Source organism: Macaca thibetana, chromosome 11 (assembly GCF_024542745.1).
Source record: "Macaca thibetana thibetana isolate TM-01 chromosome 11, ASM2454274v1, whole genome shotgun sequence".
NCBI classification, from domain to species: Eukaryota; Metazoa; Chordata; class Mammalia; order Primates; family Cercopithecidae; genus Macaca; species Macaca thibetana.
Genome location: NC_065588.1, coordinates 53,407,478 through 53,424,643, shown reverse-complemented (window position 1 = coordinate 53,424,643; position 17,166 = coordinate 53,407,478). Strand labels below are relative to the sequence as shown.

Genomic DNA, 17,166 nt, shown 5'->3' with positions numbered 1-17,166 from the left:
TTCTTCAGGTCTCCCCTACCAGCAGAATTTCCCCCCCACACCCTGCCCCCAGAGTCTTGCCCTGTTGCCCAGGTTGGAGTGCAGTGGCCTTATCTCGGCTCACTACAACCTCTGCGTCCCAGGTTTGGCAATTCTCCTGCCTTGGCCTCCCGAGTAGCTGGGATTACAGGCACACGCCTATGCCAGCTAATGTTTTTGTATTTTTGGTAGAGACGGGATTTCACCATGTTGGCCAGGCTGTTCTCGAACTCCTGACCACGTGATCTCCCCTCCTCAGGCTCCCAGAGTGCTGGGATTACAGGTGTGAGCCACTGTGCCTGGCCAGGAGAGTTTTTAAAACAGTAACATACAGGCCAGGTGTGGTGGCTCATGCCTGCAATCCCAACACTTTGGGAGGCCAAGGCAGGCAGATCACTTTTCAGGAGTTCGAAACCAGACTGGCCAACATGGCGGAACCCCATCTCTACTAAAAATACAAAAATGAGCCAGGTATGGTGACGCACACCTGTAATCCCAGCTACTGGGGAGGCTGAGGCACGAGAATCGCTTGAACCCGGGAGGTGGAGGTTGCGGTGAGCCGAGGTCGTGCCACTGTACTCCAGCCTGAGCAACAGAGGGAGACCCTCTCTCAAATAAATAAATAAATAAATAAATAGATAAATAAATAAATAAAACAGTAATATACAAATATAAGTGAATATCCTTTAAAACCACAAAGGGGCCGGGCACGGTGGCTCAAGCCTGTAATCCCAGCACTTTGGGAGGCCGAGACGGGCGGATCACGAGGTCAGGAGATCGAGACCATCCTGGCTAACACGGTGAAACCCCGTCTCTACTAAAAATACAAAAAAAAAAAAAAAACAAAAAACTAGCCGGGCGAGGTGGTGGGCGCCTGTAGTCCCAGCTACTCGGGAGGCTGAGGCAGGAGAATGGCGTAAACCCAGGAGGCGGAGCTTGCAGTGAGCTGAGATCCGGCCACTGCACTCCAGCCTGGGTGACAGAGCGAGACTCCGTCTCAAAAAAAAAAAAACCACAAAGGAACTCATATGATATATACTGTTCTGTAAGTTGCCTTTTTTTCAATTAACTTAGCTTGATCCCTTTCCACATTGCATGAACGCATTTAGCTTACCCTTTTATCTTGGCTACTTGGAATCTCCTTGCTTGGATGTTCCATAATTTGCTGGTATTGTTGGGCACTTGGGTTATTTCCAGCAGGTGAACTGCTCAGGGTATGTCTGTAAGGTGAGAGAATGCATATTTATGTCTGGTTTTTTTTTTGAGACGGAGTTGCACTTTTGTTGCCCAGGCTGGAGTGCAGTGGCATGATCTCGGCTCACTGCAACCTCTGCCTCCCAGGTTCAAACTATTCTCCTGCCTCAGCCTCCCGAGTAGTTGAGATTACAGGCGCCCGTCACCATGCCTGGCTCATTTTTGTATTTTTAGTAGAGACGGGGTTTCTCCATGTTGGCCAGGCTGGTCTCAAACTCCTGACCTCAGGTGATCCACCCACCTTAGCCTCTCAAAGTGCTGGGATTACAGGTGTGAGCCACCTCGCCCTGCTGAGAATGCATATTTCTACCTGAGCCATTGATTATACAGTTCCCCTGCTCCTCTACCCTCCTCAGAAAAGCCCTCCTGTTATTCTCGCTCTGCCCATCTCTCCTGTTCCAAACTTGTATTCAGGATAGCTTCAGTATCCAGAGTGTAGCACTTTATTACTTTATTTTGTGGGCTCTATATCCACCACTAGACTATATACTTCTTGAGGGCAGGAACCATGTCTTTTTCTTCTTTGTTTCCACCCAGCGTGAGAGGCTCTTGATTTGTAAAAGGAATGTTAGGACTAGAATTGCCTTCCCTGGAACAGGATGTGACTTCAAGCATCTTCTTCCCTCTATTTCTCCTATAGCATTCATTGTTTGATCCTCTCTGCCTCAGCGCCTTCTTTTCCTCCCCACATCTGTTCTTAAGAGGCATTTTCAAATTCTTGGGTTGGGATTATAACCAAAATAGTAGGGAATCATGGAGGAATTCTCTGCAATTCATGATTGATACCTGGAATGGTGGTTAGGGCAAAGAAGCTAGTGTGGGGAAAGGGTATCTCCTTTTTCAGGTCGCTCAGCAAATTACAAAATACTCCCTTTTCTAAGTATAATAGGGCCTGGGCTGGGGCATTAATTGGGCAGCTCTGGAACAGAATGTCAAGCCAGAGGCTAGCACCACCTAGTGGTCAGTTAAGGAAGTGTGCGTAGGAAGGGTATCTCGGAAAAGTCTGACGGCAGGCGGAGAGAGGGAGAAGGACCGGTATTTATTGAGCGCTTACCATGTCCCAGGCCCACGCAGTGGACTTTATTTACAGTATCAGCTCACTTAAGTCTACCTTTTGTCATGGGTGTTATTTCCAGTGTGTATAAGAAAATAGAGGCCGGGCGCGGTGGCTCAAGCCTGTAATCCCAGCACTTTGGGAGGCTGAGACGGGCGGATCACAAGGTCAGGAGATCGAGACCACCTGGCTAACATGGTGAAACCCTGTCTCTACTAAAAAATACAAAAAATTAGCCGGGAGAGGTGGCGGGCGCCTGTAGTCCCAGCTGTTCCGGAGGCTGAGGCAGGAGAATGGCATAAACCCGGGAGGCGGGGCTTGCAGTGAGCTGAGATCCAGCCACTGCACTCCAGCCTGGGCGACAGAGCGAGACTCCGTCTCAAAAAAAAAAAAAAAAAAAAAAGGCCGGGCGCAGTGGCTCACGCCTGTAATCCCAGCACTTTGGGAGGCCGAGACGGGCGGATCACGAGGCCAGGAGATCGAGACCATCCTGGCTAACACGGTGAAACCCCGTCTCTACTAAAAACTACAAAAAACTAGCCGGGCGAGGTGGCGGGTGCCTGTAGTCCCAGCTATTCGGGAGGCTGAGGCAGGAGAATGGCGGGAACCCGGGAGGCGGAGCTTGCAGTGAGCTGAGATCCGGCCACTGCACTCCAGCCCGGGCGACAGAGCGAGACTCCGTCTCAGAAAAAAAAAAAAGAATCTTCTGAGAGAGTAAGGAATCTGCACCAAATAATGGTGCAGATCCAAGCCCGGATTTCATTCACTTAATAAAAATATTAGGTACCTTGTATAAGCAAGTACATTGCTAGGCACTAGGGATAAGAAAGGGAAACACACAGTCTCAGCCTTCAAGAAGCTTGCAGGTTAGCTGAGTGCTCAACAAGTGACAGACAATGACAACACAGTCAGTACCTTAACACCCATGATGAAGGCATGCACAGAAGGGCATGGGAACCCAGGAAGGATACCTCTTCCAGGCAAGGTGGTCAAGAGAGAAAGCAGCAGGTGATGCCAAGCTAAATGTTGAATGAGAGGAAGAAAATGACAACTGATAACGAAAAGAAAGGGTGTTTTAGGCTGGATGGTAGGCAAAGGCATTGGAGGCATGAGAAGTTTAAAATATGTGAAGAACATCAAATATGGTATGATAGCTGACGTTTAAGGTACTTTGAGGGGAGGGATAGATGAAGTATCAGAAAGCCTAATCACAAAGCGTGATGTTAGCCACAGTAAGGACTTAGAATTTTTTTCTAAAAGTAGTGTAGAGCCAGTTGAGAAATTGGTGAAGTCCTTAATGCATGAGCGATAGAGCTGGAGAGGAAGAGGATTCAGAAACAATTAAAAAGTAGGATCTAGTATACTAACCAGTTAACTGTATAGGCCTAAAGATAGTGACAGAGAATTCTGAGTCTAGAAAATTTGGCTCACATTAGAATCACCTGGGGAGTTTTTAAAAATCCCAGTGCTGTGGTGGCATGCATCTGTAGGCCCAGCTACTCAGGAGACTAAGGTGGGAGGATGGCTTGAGCTCAGGAGGTTGAGGCTGCAGTGAACCATGATCATGCCACTGCACTCCAGCCTGCGTAACAGAGTGCAACCCTGTCTCAAAAAGAAAAATAAATGTATCAGTGCTGGAGGATTTATGCTACTTGATTTCAAGACTTGTAAGCGACAGTAATCAAGACTATGTGGTGCTAGCATGAGAACTGATAAACAGATCCATGAAACAGAATAGAGAACCAGAAATAGACTTACAATCATTTGATTTCTTAAATAAAAATTATATATGCATTTATTATTTTATAATGTTACTTTTATACACTTTTATCTTGGAATTATTATTTTTCATTTGATTAGTTTTCTATGCATCATTTTTCCCAAATATCTCAACATAATTTTTAAAAATCAGATGGTTGTTCGATTTCTTATTGCAATTCCTTCGTGTTTACCACCCCTCCACCCTGCTCATCCCTATCTCACCCTGTGCAACTTCTGCATTCTTGCTTCAATGTTGACTAGGCACAGCCTTCGTTTTTCTTTTTAAGACAGAGTTTTGCTCTTGTTGCCCAGGCTGGAGTCATAGCTCACTGCAGCCTCAACCTCCCAGGCTTAAACTCTTCTCCCCTGTCAACTTTCCAAGTAGCTGGGACTACAGGCACATGCCACCATGCCTGGCTTCAGCATCCATTCTTAAATTCCTCTTCACCATTGATCTGGAATTTTACTCGGAGCTGGAACCTGTCTGAGACCAGACTATTGGAAGTCTCTTACTGCTGGAGGATGGTATCGCTGGGAAAGCCCCACTCCCACACCCAGGAATGCAGGATCCATCTCAGTGCAACTGTTCTCAGCTCTCTACTTGTCTGGGGTACCACACTTCTCAACTGGATTCTGTACTTCTCATAAAGGTATTTTGATCAGCAAATTGTTAAGTCTGTGTTTCTGCAAGGGGATGAGAGGTGGGACTTCCTATTGCACCAACTTGCTGACCCCACTGTAAAGGTCATTTGATTTTGACAAAGATGTCAAAGCCAGCCAGTGGAGAAAGGAATGTCTGTTCAATAAATAGTTCTGGAACAACTTCACATCTATATGGGAGAAATAAATGAACCTTGACCCCTACCTCCCACCATATGCAAAAAATTAATTCAAGATTGATTACAGGCCGGGCCTGGTGGCTCACACCTGTAATCCCAACACTTTGGGAGGCTGAAGCGGGCAAATCACCTGAGGTCAGGAGTTCAAGACCAGCCTGGCCAACATGGTGAAACTCTGTTTCTACTAAAAATACAAACCTTAACAGGCCAGGCATGGTGGCTCACACCTGTAATCTCAGCGCTTTGGGAGGCCAAGGTGGGTGGATCATCTGGGCTCAGGAGTTCAAGACCAGCCTGGCCAACATGGCAAAACCCTGTCTTTACTAAAAATACAAAAATTAGCTGGGTGTATTGGTGCATGCCCGTAATCACAGCTACTCAGGAGGCTGAGGCAGGAGAATCGCTTGAACCTGGGAGATGGAGGTTGCAGTGAGCTGAGATCATACCACTGCACTCCAGCCTGAATGACAGAGCAAGACTCTGTCTCAAAAAAAAAAAAAAATTAATTTAAAAACATAGGCTGGGCGTGATGGCTCACACCTGTTATCCCAGCACTTTGGGAGGCCGAGGTGGGCGGATCACGAGGTCAGGAGATCGAGACCATCCTGGCTAACACGGTGAAACCCCGTCTCTACTAAAAATACAAAAAATTAGCTGGGCGTGGTGGCGGGCACCTGTAGTCCCAGTTACTCAGGAGGCTGAGACAGGAGAATGGCGTGAACCCGGAAGGCAGAGCTTGCAGTGAGCCGAGATCACACCACTGCACTCCAGCCTGGGTGTCACAGCGAGACTCCTTCTCAAAAATAAATAAATAAAATAAAATAAAAATACAAAAATTAGCTGGATGTGGTGGTGAGCGCCTGTAATCCCAGCTACTCAAGAGGCTGAGGCAGGAGAATTGCTTGAACCCAGGAGGTAGAGGGTGGAGTGAGCCGAGATCACGCCACTGCACTCCAGCCTGGGTGACAGAGTGAGACTCCGTCTAAAAAAAAGATTGATTATAGACCTAAACTACAAATGCTAAAATCATAAAGCTTTTAGGCAAAAACACAGAGTATCTTCATAACTTGGAGGAAAGCAATCCCTTCTTAAGCTATAGAAAGCAATAACATAAAATAAATTTCTTGATAAGTGAAACGTCAAAATAGAAAACTTTTGCTCGTCAAAAGACATCATTATCGTGCAATCCCAGCACTTTGGGAGTCTGATGTAGAAGGACTGCTTGAGGCCAGGAGTTTGAGACCAGCCTGGCCAAAAAAGCTAGACTCTGTCACTACAAAAAATTTTTAAAATGAGCTGAGTGTGGTGGTGTGCACCTGTAGTCCCAGCTACTCCAGATCCTGAGAAAAGACAATTGCCTGAGCCCAGGAGTTAGAGGCTGCAGTGAGTTATGATTGTGCCACTGCACTCCAGCCTGAGTGACAGAGTGAGACCCTGACTAAAAAAAAAAAAAAAAAAATGTTATTATGAACGTGAGTAAGTCAAATAGATAGACAAAACATTGATCTGAGAAGGGACAAAGGAATGTGAGATATATTAAAAATTCCTATAGTATAGTAATAAAATGACAGCCCAATGAATGGACAATAAGCATATGAAAGGCACTCGAGGCCAGGTGCCCTGGCTCATGCCTGTAATCCCAGCACTTTGGGAGGCCGAGGTGGGCGGATCACCTGAGGTCAGGAGTTCGAGACCAGCCTGGCCAGCATGGCAAAACCATGTCTCTACTAAAAATACAAAAATTAGCTGGGCGTGGTGGTGGGCGCCTGTAATCCCAGCTACTTGGGAGGTTGAGGCAGGAGAATCACTTGAACCCAGGAGGTGGAGGTTGCAGTGAGTTGAGATTGTGCCATCGCACTCCAACCTGGGCAATGAGAGCAAAACTCCGTCTCAAAATAATAAAAAAAAATAAAAAATAAAATAAAAAATGATCTAGATATGGAGGTGCATTCCTGTAGTCCTAGCTACTCAAGAGGCTGAGGCAGGAGGATTGCTTGAGCCTAGAAGGTTGAGGCTGCAGTGAGCAGTGATTGTGCCACTGTGCTCCAGCCTGGGCAACAGAGTGAGACCTTGTCTCAAAAATAAAAAGAAAAAAGAAAAAGAAAAGAACTCAGTATCTTTAGTTATTAAGAAAATGCAAATTGGCTGGGCACAGTGGCTCATGCCTGTAATCCCAGCACTTTGGGAGGCCGAGGCAGGCAGATCACGAGGTCAGGAGATTGAGACCATCCTGGCAAACACAGTGAAACCCCGTCTCTACTAAAAATACAAAAAAATTAGCCGGGCGTGGTGGCGGGCACCTGTAATCCTAGCTTCTTGGGAGGCTGAGGCAGGAGAATGGCATAAACCCGGGAGGCGGAGCTTGCAGTGAGCGGAGATCGCACCAATGCACTCCAGACTGGGCGACAGAGCGAGACTCTGTCTCAAAAAAAAAAAAAAAAGAAACAGAAAATGCAAATTATGCCAGGCGTGGTGGCTTATGCCTGTAATCCCAGCACTTTGGGAGGCTGAGGTGGACAGATCACGAGGTCAGGAGATCGAGACCATCCTGACTAACACAGTGAAACCCTGTCTCTACTAAAATTACAAAAAATTAGCCAGGCGTGGTGGCAGGTGCCTGTAGTCCCAGCTACTCGGGAGGCTGAGGCAGGAGAATGGCGTGAACTCAGGAGGCGGAGCTTGCAGTGAGCCAAGATGGTGCCACTGCACTCCAGCCTGGGTGACAGAGTGAGACTATGTTTCAAAAAAAAAAAAGCAAATTATAACCACAGTATGATACCTCTCCATACTCACCAAAATGATTAAACTTTAAAAAACTGACAGTACCAAATGTTAGTGGGAATACAGAGCAACTGGAACTCTCATACATCATTAGTGGGAATGTAAAGTATACTATCAATTTGGAACAATATGTAGCAGTTTCTCATAAAACTACACATACACCTACCCTATGACTCAGCAATTCTATTCCTAGTTATTTATCCGAGAGAAATGAAAGCATATGTTCACACACAGACTTGAACATAGAATATTCATAGCAGTTTTCTTCACAGTAGCCAAAAGCTGGCTATAGCTCAGGTATCCTTCATTTGAAAAAGGATAAACAAACTGTGGTATAGATCCACCATGGGACACTACTCAGCAACAAAAATGAAAGAACTATGGATACATGCAGCAACATGGATGAACCTCAAAACATGTTACTGAAAAGAAACCAGACATAAAAGTACATCCTACATTACTCTGCTTTAAAAAAAATCAGAGGCCGGGTGCGGTGGCTCACGCCTGTAATCCCAGCACTTTGGGAGGCCGAGGTGGGCAGATCACAAGGTCAGGAGATCAAGACCACGGTGAAACCCTGTCTCTACTAAAAATACAAAAAATTAGCCGGACGCGGTGGCGGGCGCCTGTAGTCCCAGCTACTCAGGAGGCTGAGGCAGGAGAATGGCGTGAACCCGGGAAGCGGAGCTTGCAGTGAGCCGAGATCGCCCCACTACACTCCAGCCAGGGGGACAGAGCAAGGCTCCGTTTCAAAAAAAAAAAATCAGAACAGTAGCTTTCCCTGTGGGTTGGGGTGAGGGTAATGATCCACATCTTGATAGAAGTTTGGGTATCACAAAGCAACCACCTGGTAGGGCAGAGATTTGAACACATGTGGTCTGCCAGCGACCATGGTTTTAATCACCATACTATGTAGCCTTGCCCAGGCTGTGGAGCCTCAAATGTGGATGAGATCACACAGAAAGAGTATCCCGTGAAGACAGGAGACTGAGAGGAAGGACCCAGAGAGGTAGGCCGAAGACCAAGAAAGGAATCATGAAAAGTACTTGGGGGAGAACTTACTCAAGAATGGCTAACAGTGTTGAGTACTGCTGAGAGGTTCAACAAGAGAGAGACAGGAATGTGCCATCATTCAAGGCCCCTAGGAGGGTGTATGTGACATAGGCCAGGACAGTTTCATGACTGGTGGGGGCAGCAGCCAGCTGGCAGTGTAATGAGGAGGTAAGGAAGAGAAGACTGAATATGAGTAACTGCATAGGGGAAGGGAGAGAGGCAAGACAGTAATTAGAAAGCTGAGATTTCCTTGCAGAGGCACAATCCTGACCACAGCTGACTCCATCCAGAGCTGCTTGACTTTGCCCATTCACCAGGATGGCTACTTTGTCTTTCTGTGAAGTAAAGGTCCCTTCACCACAGTAAGCCTGTGACAGCCCGAGGGCTCCATTTGAAGCCTTGAGATCAGCTGACTCCACCATTGCTCACATCCTGTGATCCTCGGCAGGCCTTGATGGGCATCCATCCTTCTCCACTCAGCCCAGTCCTTTCTCTTCCTAACACTGTTATACTGCTCTCCACCCCTCTTCTTGCTTGAAGCCTGGAGCCACCCCTGGCTCACATTATCCTTGCCCCTCTTGACTTGTCTGGAACCTGATCCTTCCTTGAGAACATTCTTCCTTTAATGAGGTATCACTTACTCTCTCAAGTGTATAGGGCAGGTGGTAGTGGGAAGACAGGCAGGCAGCCCACCTGGGAGTCTCCATTTCCTATGGCCATGTGGCTTCACCATGGTCTTAGTTAGGGATGCATTTAACAGCAAGTAATGGAAGACCCAATTAAAGCAGGCTGAACAATGAGGAGTTTTATAGCAGGTCCAGGACTGGTTGATTCATCAAGGGTTTTCCACCTCTTCACACTCATACTTTATCCTCATTGGTTGGTAGTATCTCCCCTCCCAGTTGCAATGTGGTTGCAGCTATTCCAATCCTAAAAGTGAGCATGGCACTGAAGAAGAACAAAACTTTCCCCAGAAGCCCCCTAAGTCCTATTGACCAGGATTGGGTCACTGGCCAAGGGAATAGAAATACTATGATTGGCTAAGCCAACTGGATTCATCTCCTGAATATATAGGAGGGAGACACCTGTGTGAAATCCAGACTTTGCTAGCAAGGGAGAAAAGCTTGGCTGCTGAATAGGCACCGCCAGTGCTTGCCTCAATAGTCATATCAAATTCCTCTTCCTTTAAGAACCAGCTATTTCACCTTCCACTGGGATGTGCAACATAGGGTTTAAGGGCAACAGTTCTGGTGCCAAACCAAATGGATTCGAATTCCAGCTCTCTCACTTTAACCTTGAGCAAGTTGCTGAACTTTCCATGCCACAGTTTCCTCATTTGTAAAATGAAGGTTATCAGCACTATCCAATAGAATTTTCTGTGATGACGGAAATGCCCCATGTCTGTTCTAATATAGTAGCCACAAGTCATACATGGCTATTCACATTTGAAAGATGGCTGATACATCAGAGGCATTGAATTTTAAAACTGAAATAGCCACAAGTGATTAGTAGCTACTGTATTGGGCACGTAGTTCTAGCTCATATTATTATTGTAGGATAAAAAGTACAGTGCTTCAATTTTAGAGTAAGAATTGAAGCAACACATAAAGCCCCACTAAGTGTTAGTTATTATTTTTGCTGTTATCCACTGATGTCCTGGTCACTTTACTCTGTGAAGGCTTTGTTTATTTTATTTTTATTTTTTTGAGGCAGGCTCTCACTCTGTTGCCCAGGCTGGAGTGCAGTGGTGCAATTATGGCTCACTGCAGCCTTGACATCCTGGGCTCAGGAATCCTCCCACCTTAGCCTCCCCAATGACTGGAACTACAGGCACATACCACTATGCCAGGCTAATTTTTGTATTTTTTCTAGAGACAGCAGTTCACCATGTTGCCCAGGCTGGTCTCAAACTCCTGGCCTCAAGCAATCTGCCCACCTCAGCCTCCCAGAGTGCTGGGATTACAGGCATGAGCCACCACGCCTGGCCTTCTCTGAAGACTTTAGCAGCCGACTGTCTTCCTGTCCACCTCAGGCTTTCCACAAACCCAGATGGTTTCAGTGCTCATGCAGGTAGTCCAGCCAACACCCTGGCCTCTTGGTTCCTTATTCTCTTTGACGCCAATGACTTACCTCTGTGTTGCTGTAACCACTCACTCTCATAGCCACCACCTTTACCACACCCTTGCAGGAGAGCTGGACTGAAATCTCACTCCCTAGATTCTGACCACAACATCCTACCCTTACAGTTCTTTCTTTCCCTTGCCTCTAAGAAGCCTGGTCTTTAAGTCTGTTGAGACTTCCAGTTTCTTGCCTTTCTTTCCTTTGACACTGGGCCCTCGTGTCTTTACTTTTCTTTTTTTTTTTTTTTTTTTTTTGAGACGGAGTCTGGCTCTGTCGCCCAGGCTGGAGGGCTGGAGTGCAGTGGCTGGATCTCAGCTCACTGCAAGCTCCGCCTCCCGGGTTTGCGCCATTCTCCTGCCTCAGCCTCCCGAGTAGCTGGGACTACAGGCGCCCGCCACCTCGCCCGGCTATTTTTTTTGTATTTTTTAGTAGAGACGGGGTTTCACCGTGTCAGCCAGGATGGTCTCGATCTCCTGACCTCGTGATCCGCCCGTCTCGGCCTCCCAAAGTGCTGGGATTACAGGCTTGAGCCACCGCGCCCGGCCGTGTCTTTACTTTTCTTCCTAACCAGTCTCCATTCCACAGTGCTTCACCTCTGCTCTTCAACTGTATTGTCTCCCTCTCTGTTGTTATTAACCTTCTGAATGGATCTCCTTGCTTCAGGACTTATCTTTTAAATCCATCCTCCACATTGCAGCTAGGCTGATCCCTCTACTAAATCTTATCATATGACCCACCTGTCTAAATCTTCTAATGCTCCCCATTGCCCACTACTACCCGTTCCCAGAAGGTACCATGCTCCCACAGGTATCCGTGCCTTTGCATATACTAAACCTTCTTCCTGCCTCAATGCTCTTCTTGTTCTTTGCCTGAATAATTCCTATGTCCCTTCAAGATTCATTTCAGGCTGGGCACGGTGGCTCATGCCTGTAATCCCAACATTTTGGGAGGTCGAGGCAGGAGGATCACTTGAGTTCAGGAGTTCAAGAGCCTGGACAATATATTGAGACCCTGTTCTATGAGAGAGAGAGAGAGAGAGAGAGAGAAGGATTCAGGCATGCTTTATGCTGAAAGTATAGAGCTGTCATAACTACAGAGCAGGAGGGTGGAGATTTGGGGAATCAAGGGGATAATAAATGGAACAAGTGCCTGAAGAGGCAGAAGGGAGGGGCCTTGAGCACAGGTGTTTCCTAATTAAATGATGAGTTGGTATGAAGATGGATGGAAACTTGGGGAGAACAGTGAAGGCCTGGGAGACAGAGTTGGCTAGGGGCCCTCAGCAGCTTCCCACAATTCTTTTGTGACCTCCTTCTCGTTTCCCTCATCCTCCACAAATCACGGGCCACTATTCAGTGTTCTTGAACTGTCTTGTCTGTGAAATGTATTGAGCTCCAGCAATCAATCCATCAATCAGTTTAGTCCTTATATAGGAGACTATGTGTAAAACATTTAGCCCAGAACCAAGTACACAGGAGACACTCAGTTAATTGTAGCCCTTGGTATCTTTATCAGCAAGAATGCATGTTGTCTTTTCTAGCTGCTGCACAGCAGTGTGTACAGTATAATATGAGTCCTTGCCCTCCTTGAACTTGTGTTATTGTTGAGGAAGAAAGATGTACCCAGGCCGGGCGCGGTGGCTCAAGCCTGTAATCCCAGCACTTTGGGAGGCCGAGACGGGTGGATCACGAAGTCAGGAGATCGAGACCATCCTGGCTAATACGGTGAAACCCCGTCTCTACTAAAAAATACAAAAAACTAGCCGGGCGAGGTGGCAGGCGCCTGTAGTCCCAGCTACTCAGGAGGCTGAGGCAGGAGAATGGCGTGAACCCGGGAGGCGGAGCTTGCAGTGAGCTGAGATCCGGCCACTGCACTCCAGCCTGGGCGACAGAGCAAGACTCTGTCTCAAAAAAAAAAAAAAAAAAAAAAAAAAGAAAGATGTACCCACAAAATAATTAAAAAGCAATACAAAGGAACATGTAGTGGCCACCAGTATCCAAATTGTGCTTCCATTATTATTATTATTATTATTATTATTATTGAGACAGACCCTCACTCTGTCGCTGAAGTGCAGTGGTGTGATCCTGGCTCACTGTAACCTCCACCTCCTGGGTTTAAACAATTCTCGTGCCTCAGCCTCCCAAGTAGCTGGGACTACAGGACAGTGCCACCATGCCTGGCTAATTTTTGTATTTTTAGTAGAGATGGGGTTTCACCATGTTGGCCAGGCTGATCTCGAACTCCTTACCTCAGGTGATCTGCCCACCTTGGCCTCCCAAAGTGCTGGAATTGCTTTTTTCTTTTTTACACAACCAGCACTAAAAAGTATGTTTTACATCATGACTTAGAATTCAGATACATATAGGGCGGGCAGTGGTGGCTCATGGCTGTAAATCCCAGCACTTTGGGAGAGCGAGGTGGGTGGATCACCTGAGGCCAGGAGTTCAAGACCAGCCTGACCAATATGGTGTCTCTACTAAAAATACAAAAATTAGCTGGGTGTCGTGGCATGCGCCTGTAGTCCCAGCTACTGGGGAGGCTGAGACAGGAGAATTGCTTGAACCTGGGAGGCGGAAGTTGCAGTGAGCTGAGATCACGCCACTGTACTCCAGCCTGGGCAACAGAGGGAGACTCCATCTCAAAAAAAAAAAAAAAAAAAAAAAAGAGAATTCAGATACATATATAAAGCTGAAACAAAAGTTTAATTTTTTTTTTTTTTTTTTTTTTTTTTTTTGAGACGGAGTCTTGCTCTGTCACCCAGGCTGGAGTGCAGTGGCCGGATCTCAGCTCACTGCAAGCTCTGCCTCCCGGGTTTACGCCGTTCTCCTGCCTCAGCCTCCCGAGTAGCTGGGACTACAGGCGCCCGCCACCTCACCCGGCTAGTTTTTTTGTATTTTTTAGTAGAGACGGGGTTTCACCGTGTTAGCCGGGATCGTCTCTCGATCTCCTGGCCTCGTGATCCGCCCGTCTCGGCCTCCCAAAGTGCTGGGATTACAGGCTTGAGCCACTGCGCCCGGCCCAAAAGTTTAATTAAACAATACTTATCCTTACTTCACATGATGCCTTCTGATATTTATTTTTTAATTTTATTCACTTTTTTATTTTTATTTTTTATTTTTTGAGATGGAGTCTTGCTCTGTTGCCCAGAATGGAGTGTAGTGGTATGATCTCAGCTCACTGCAGCCTCCACCTCTTGGGTTCCAGTGATTCTCCTGCCTCAGCCTCCCAGGTAGCTGGGATTACAGGCACGTGCCACTGTGCCCGGTTAATTTTTTGTGTTTTTTAGTAGAGACGAGGCTTCATCATGTTGGCCAGGCTGGTCTCGAACTCCTGACCTCAGGTGATCCACCCACCTCGGCCTCTCAAAGTGCTAGGATTACAGGCATGAGCCGCTGCGCCTGGCCTTTACTTCAGTTTTAAAGAGTGATGGTCAAGACACTGGTTTTTTTTTTTTTTTTTATGTTTTGGTTTTTAATTTTGTTTTAAATTTTTTTCATAGACATGGGATGTTGCTATGTTGCCCAGGCTGGTCTCGAACTCCTGGCCTCCAGCAATCCTCCTGCCTCAGCCTCCCAGAGTATTGGGATTACAGGTGTGAGCCATTGTGCCTGGTCAAGATGCTGTTATGGGCTGAGTTGCGTTCCTCAAAAATTCTCTTGAAGTCCTAATCCCAAGTACCTCAGGATGTGACCTTATTTTGAAGGACCCACTTACAGGGTCTTTACAGAGGTAATTAAGTTAAAATGAGGCCATTAGGATGGTGCTTAATGCAATATGACTGGTATCCTTGAAAGAAGGGGAAACTTGGAGGCTGACTTGCATACAAAGAGAACACTGTGTGAATGTGAAAATGGCCATCTACAAGCCAAGGAGGGAGGCCTGGAACAGAGCCTTCCTTCACATCCCTGAGAAGGAATCAATCAACCCTGCTCATGTTAACCTTGATCTTGGACTTCTAGCCTCCAGCATCTTGAGAGATTTCTGTTGTTTAAGTCATACAATTTGTAGTACTTTGTTACAGCAGCCCTAGCAAACTGATACACTCACCAAATTGATTTTGTGACTCACTATTGGGTTGTAACCGGCAGTACACAGACATAAAGTTATTTTTTCCTTTTGCTTTCTCTTGTGCAATCTTTTGTGTGTGTGTGTGTGACGGAGTCTCGTTCTGTCACCAGGCTGGAGTGCAGTGGCGTGATCTCGGCTCACTACAATCTCTGCCTCCCAGGTTCAAGTGATTTCCCTGCCTCAGCCTCCCAAGTAGCTGGGACTACAGGCATGCACTACCACGCCCGACTAATTTTTTGTATTTTTAGTAGAGACAGGGTTTCACCATGTTGACCAGGATGGTCTCAATCTTCTGACCTTGTGATCTGCCTGCCTCAGCCTCCCAAAGTCCTGGGATTACAGGCATGAGCCTCTCTTGTGCAATCTTTACCACCACTCGATGGGATGGCAGGGCCCAGGGGAGGGTGATACAGTCACCCTCACAGTCATGCAGGTGCAGATGTCATTAATGAAGGTCTGACAGACCCTGCAATTGTACAATCTGAAGATGAGTATCTCCTTAAATTTCATACTCTAGGCACTTTACCCTAGCCTAGACTCTGTTGAAGTACGTATGACTATTATTCTCATTTGAGGGATTGACATCTGATTGAGAACCTCCTAAATGGAATCAGACCCAAGCCAGATTTGCCTCTAAATTCTGGGTTTTTTTCCCCCTTACATCACAGTGTTCCCATTGGTATAATCAGTTAGAGAGGGAGACAATAAATACCATTTTTCTACCAGTACTTGCCTCTTGCCTTCCTACCCCTTAAAAGGAGCGAAAGTCAGAGAGCACATTTACTCTTTTCCCTCCTGCTACCCAAGTCTTTGGGGACTTGTAGCTCTGACACCCCTAGATGGTGAAACCTGGCTTCACCTACTGTCTGTGGATGTCTGCAGGCAGAATGGGCACCCGGGAGCACATACAAAGCACGTGTGCCGTGAACACGTATGTGCACACACCTTGATCCTAGGATGGCTTGTTGGACAAGCCAATGGACAGAGTCCCTGCCTGCCACCTCCACCTGTGCCTCCCTTCTCTTCCATTCACTGCCCTGCAGACACAGCGGGCACATATGCACATACACTCTCAATAGGATTCTTTTGGCAGTAATATGACCCCCAAATCTGGGGACTTCTATGTAGGATGGAGACCCTTCTCCTTTCCTCATACCTGGTTTATTAAGAACCATAAAAATAGTGCCTGACAGTTACTGTGTGTCAGTCACTGTTCTAAGCCTTCAGATGTATTACTGCATTTGATTCTCACAACATTATGAGTTAAGACTTAATTGCTCCACTTTACAGATGACGAGAATGAATCACAGAGTAAATTGCCCAGGGTTGTGTGGTTAGCAGCATTAGCAGGATTTGAACCCAAGCAGCCTGTATGCACAGTCCAGTCTCTTAACTGCTATATTCTGCTGTGTTCAAACCCTCTGCTGCCTGGCTGGATCCACACACATGCACTCATGCACAGACCTGCGGGGTACCAAGGGATGGAGTGGGAGGAGCTGGGTCTGGAAATCAGTTCAGGCACCAGGGGGCAGCATAGGCCTAGCTTTGGCCCCTCAGCCCAGCCCGGCTATGGGAGGGAGGAGGGGAGCAGAAACTTCCTCCCGCCGCCCCTCAGACACCACCTCTTCCACACACCTGGGCTCTCAGGTGTCCGGGAGTAAAGGCCTCTCTGGGTCCCTTGGTCTCCTCCAGCTCCTCCCCCAGCAAAAACTGCAGAACCCTCCACTAGTTATGATGATGACTCAGAAGCTGAGCAAGACTGTGTGTGTGTGTGTGTGTGTGTGTGTGTGTGTAGTGTTGTGATTACAGTGGGCTCTGAGTGCGGATATGTTTGGGAGCCTGCCTGCATATATGTGTGTGTGTGTGTGTGTGTGTGTGTGTGTGTGTGGTGTTGTGATTACAGTGGGCTCTGAGTGCGGATATGTTTGTGAGCCTACCTGCATGTGTGTGTGTGTGTGTGTGTGTGTGTAGTCTTGTGGTCAGGGAAGTTGTGCATGTGTGTGTTTGTTTCTTGGCGTGTCTCAGTGTTTACCCCAGAAACAGATAGGAACTTGGCAGATAGGAACACAGCAGATTCGAATTCAAACTTGTCCCTTGTGAATCTGCAGGCAGCAGCTCTGGCTTGTGCTGGTTCCCCCCACAGTCTCAGGAGGGGTGCCCTGTGAGGAGAGGGCAAAGACCAGCTTCAGTCCAAGGGACTCCTGGAGTCTTCCAGAATTC

The 17,166-nt window shown here is 47.1% G+C and overlaps 1 protein-coding gene across 1 annotated transcript in view; it reads left to right on the top strand.

The window, feature by feature from the left end:
* Positions 1-17,166, top strand: part of NEMP1 (nuclear envelope integral membrane protein 1) — a 169,854-nt gene that overhangs the window by 95,016 nt on the left and 57,672 nt on the right. The gene's annotated exons all lie outside the window — the stretch shown is intronic.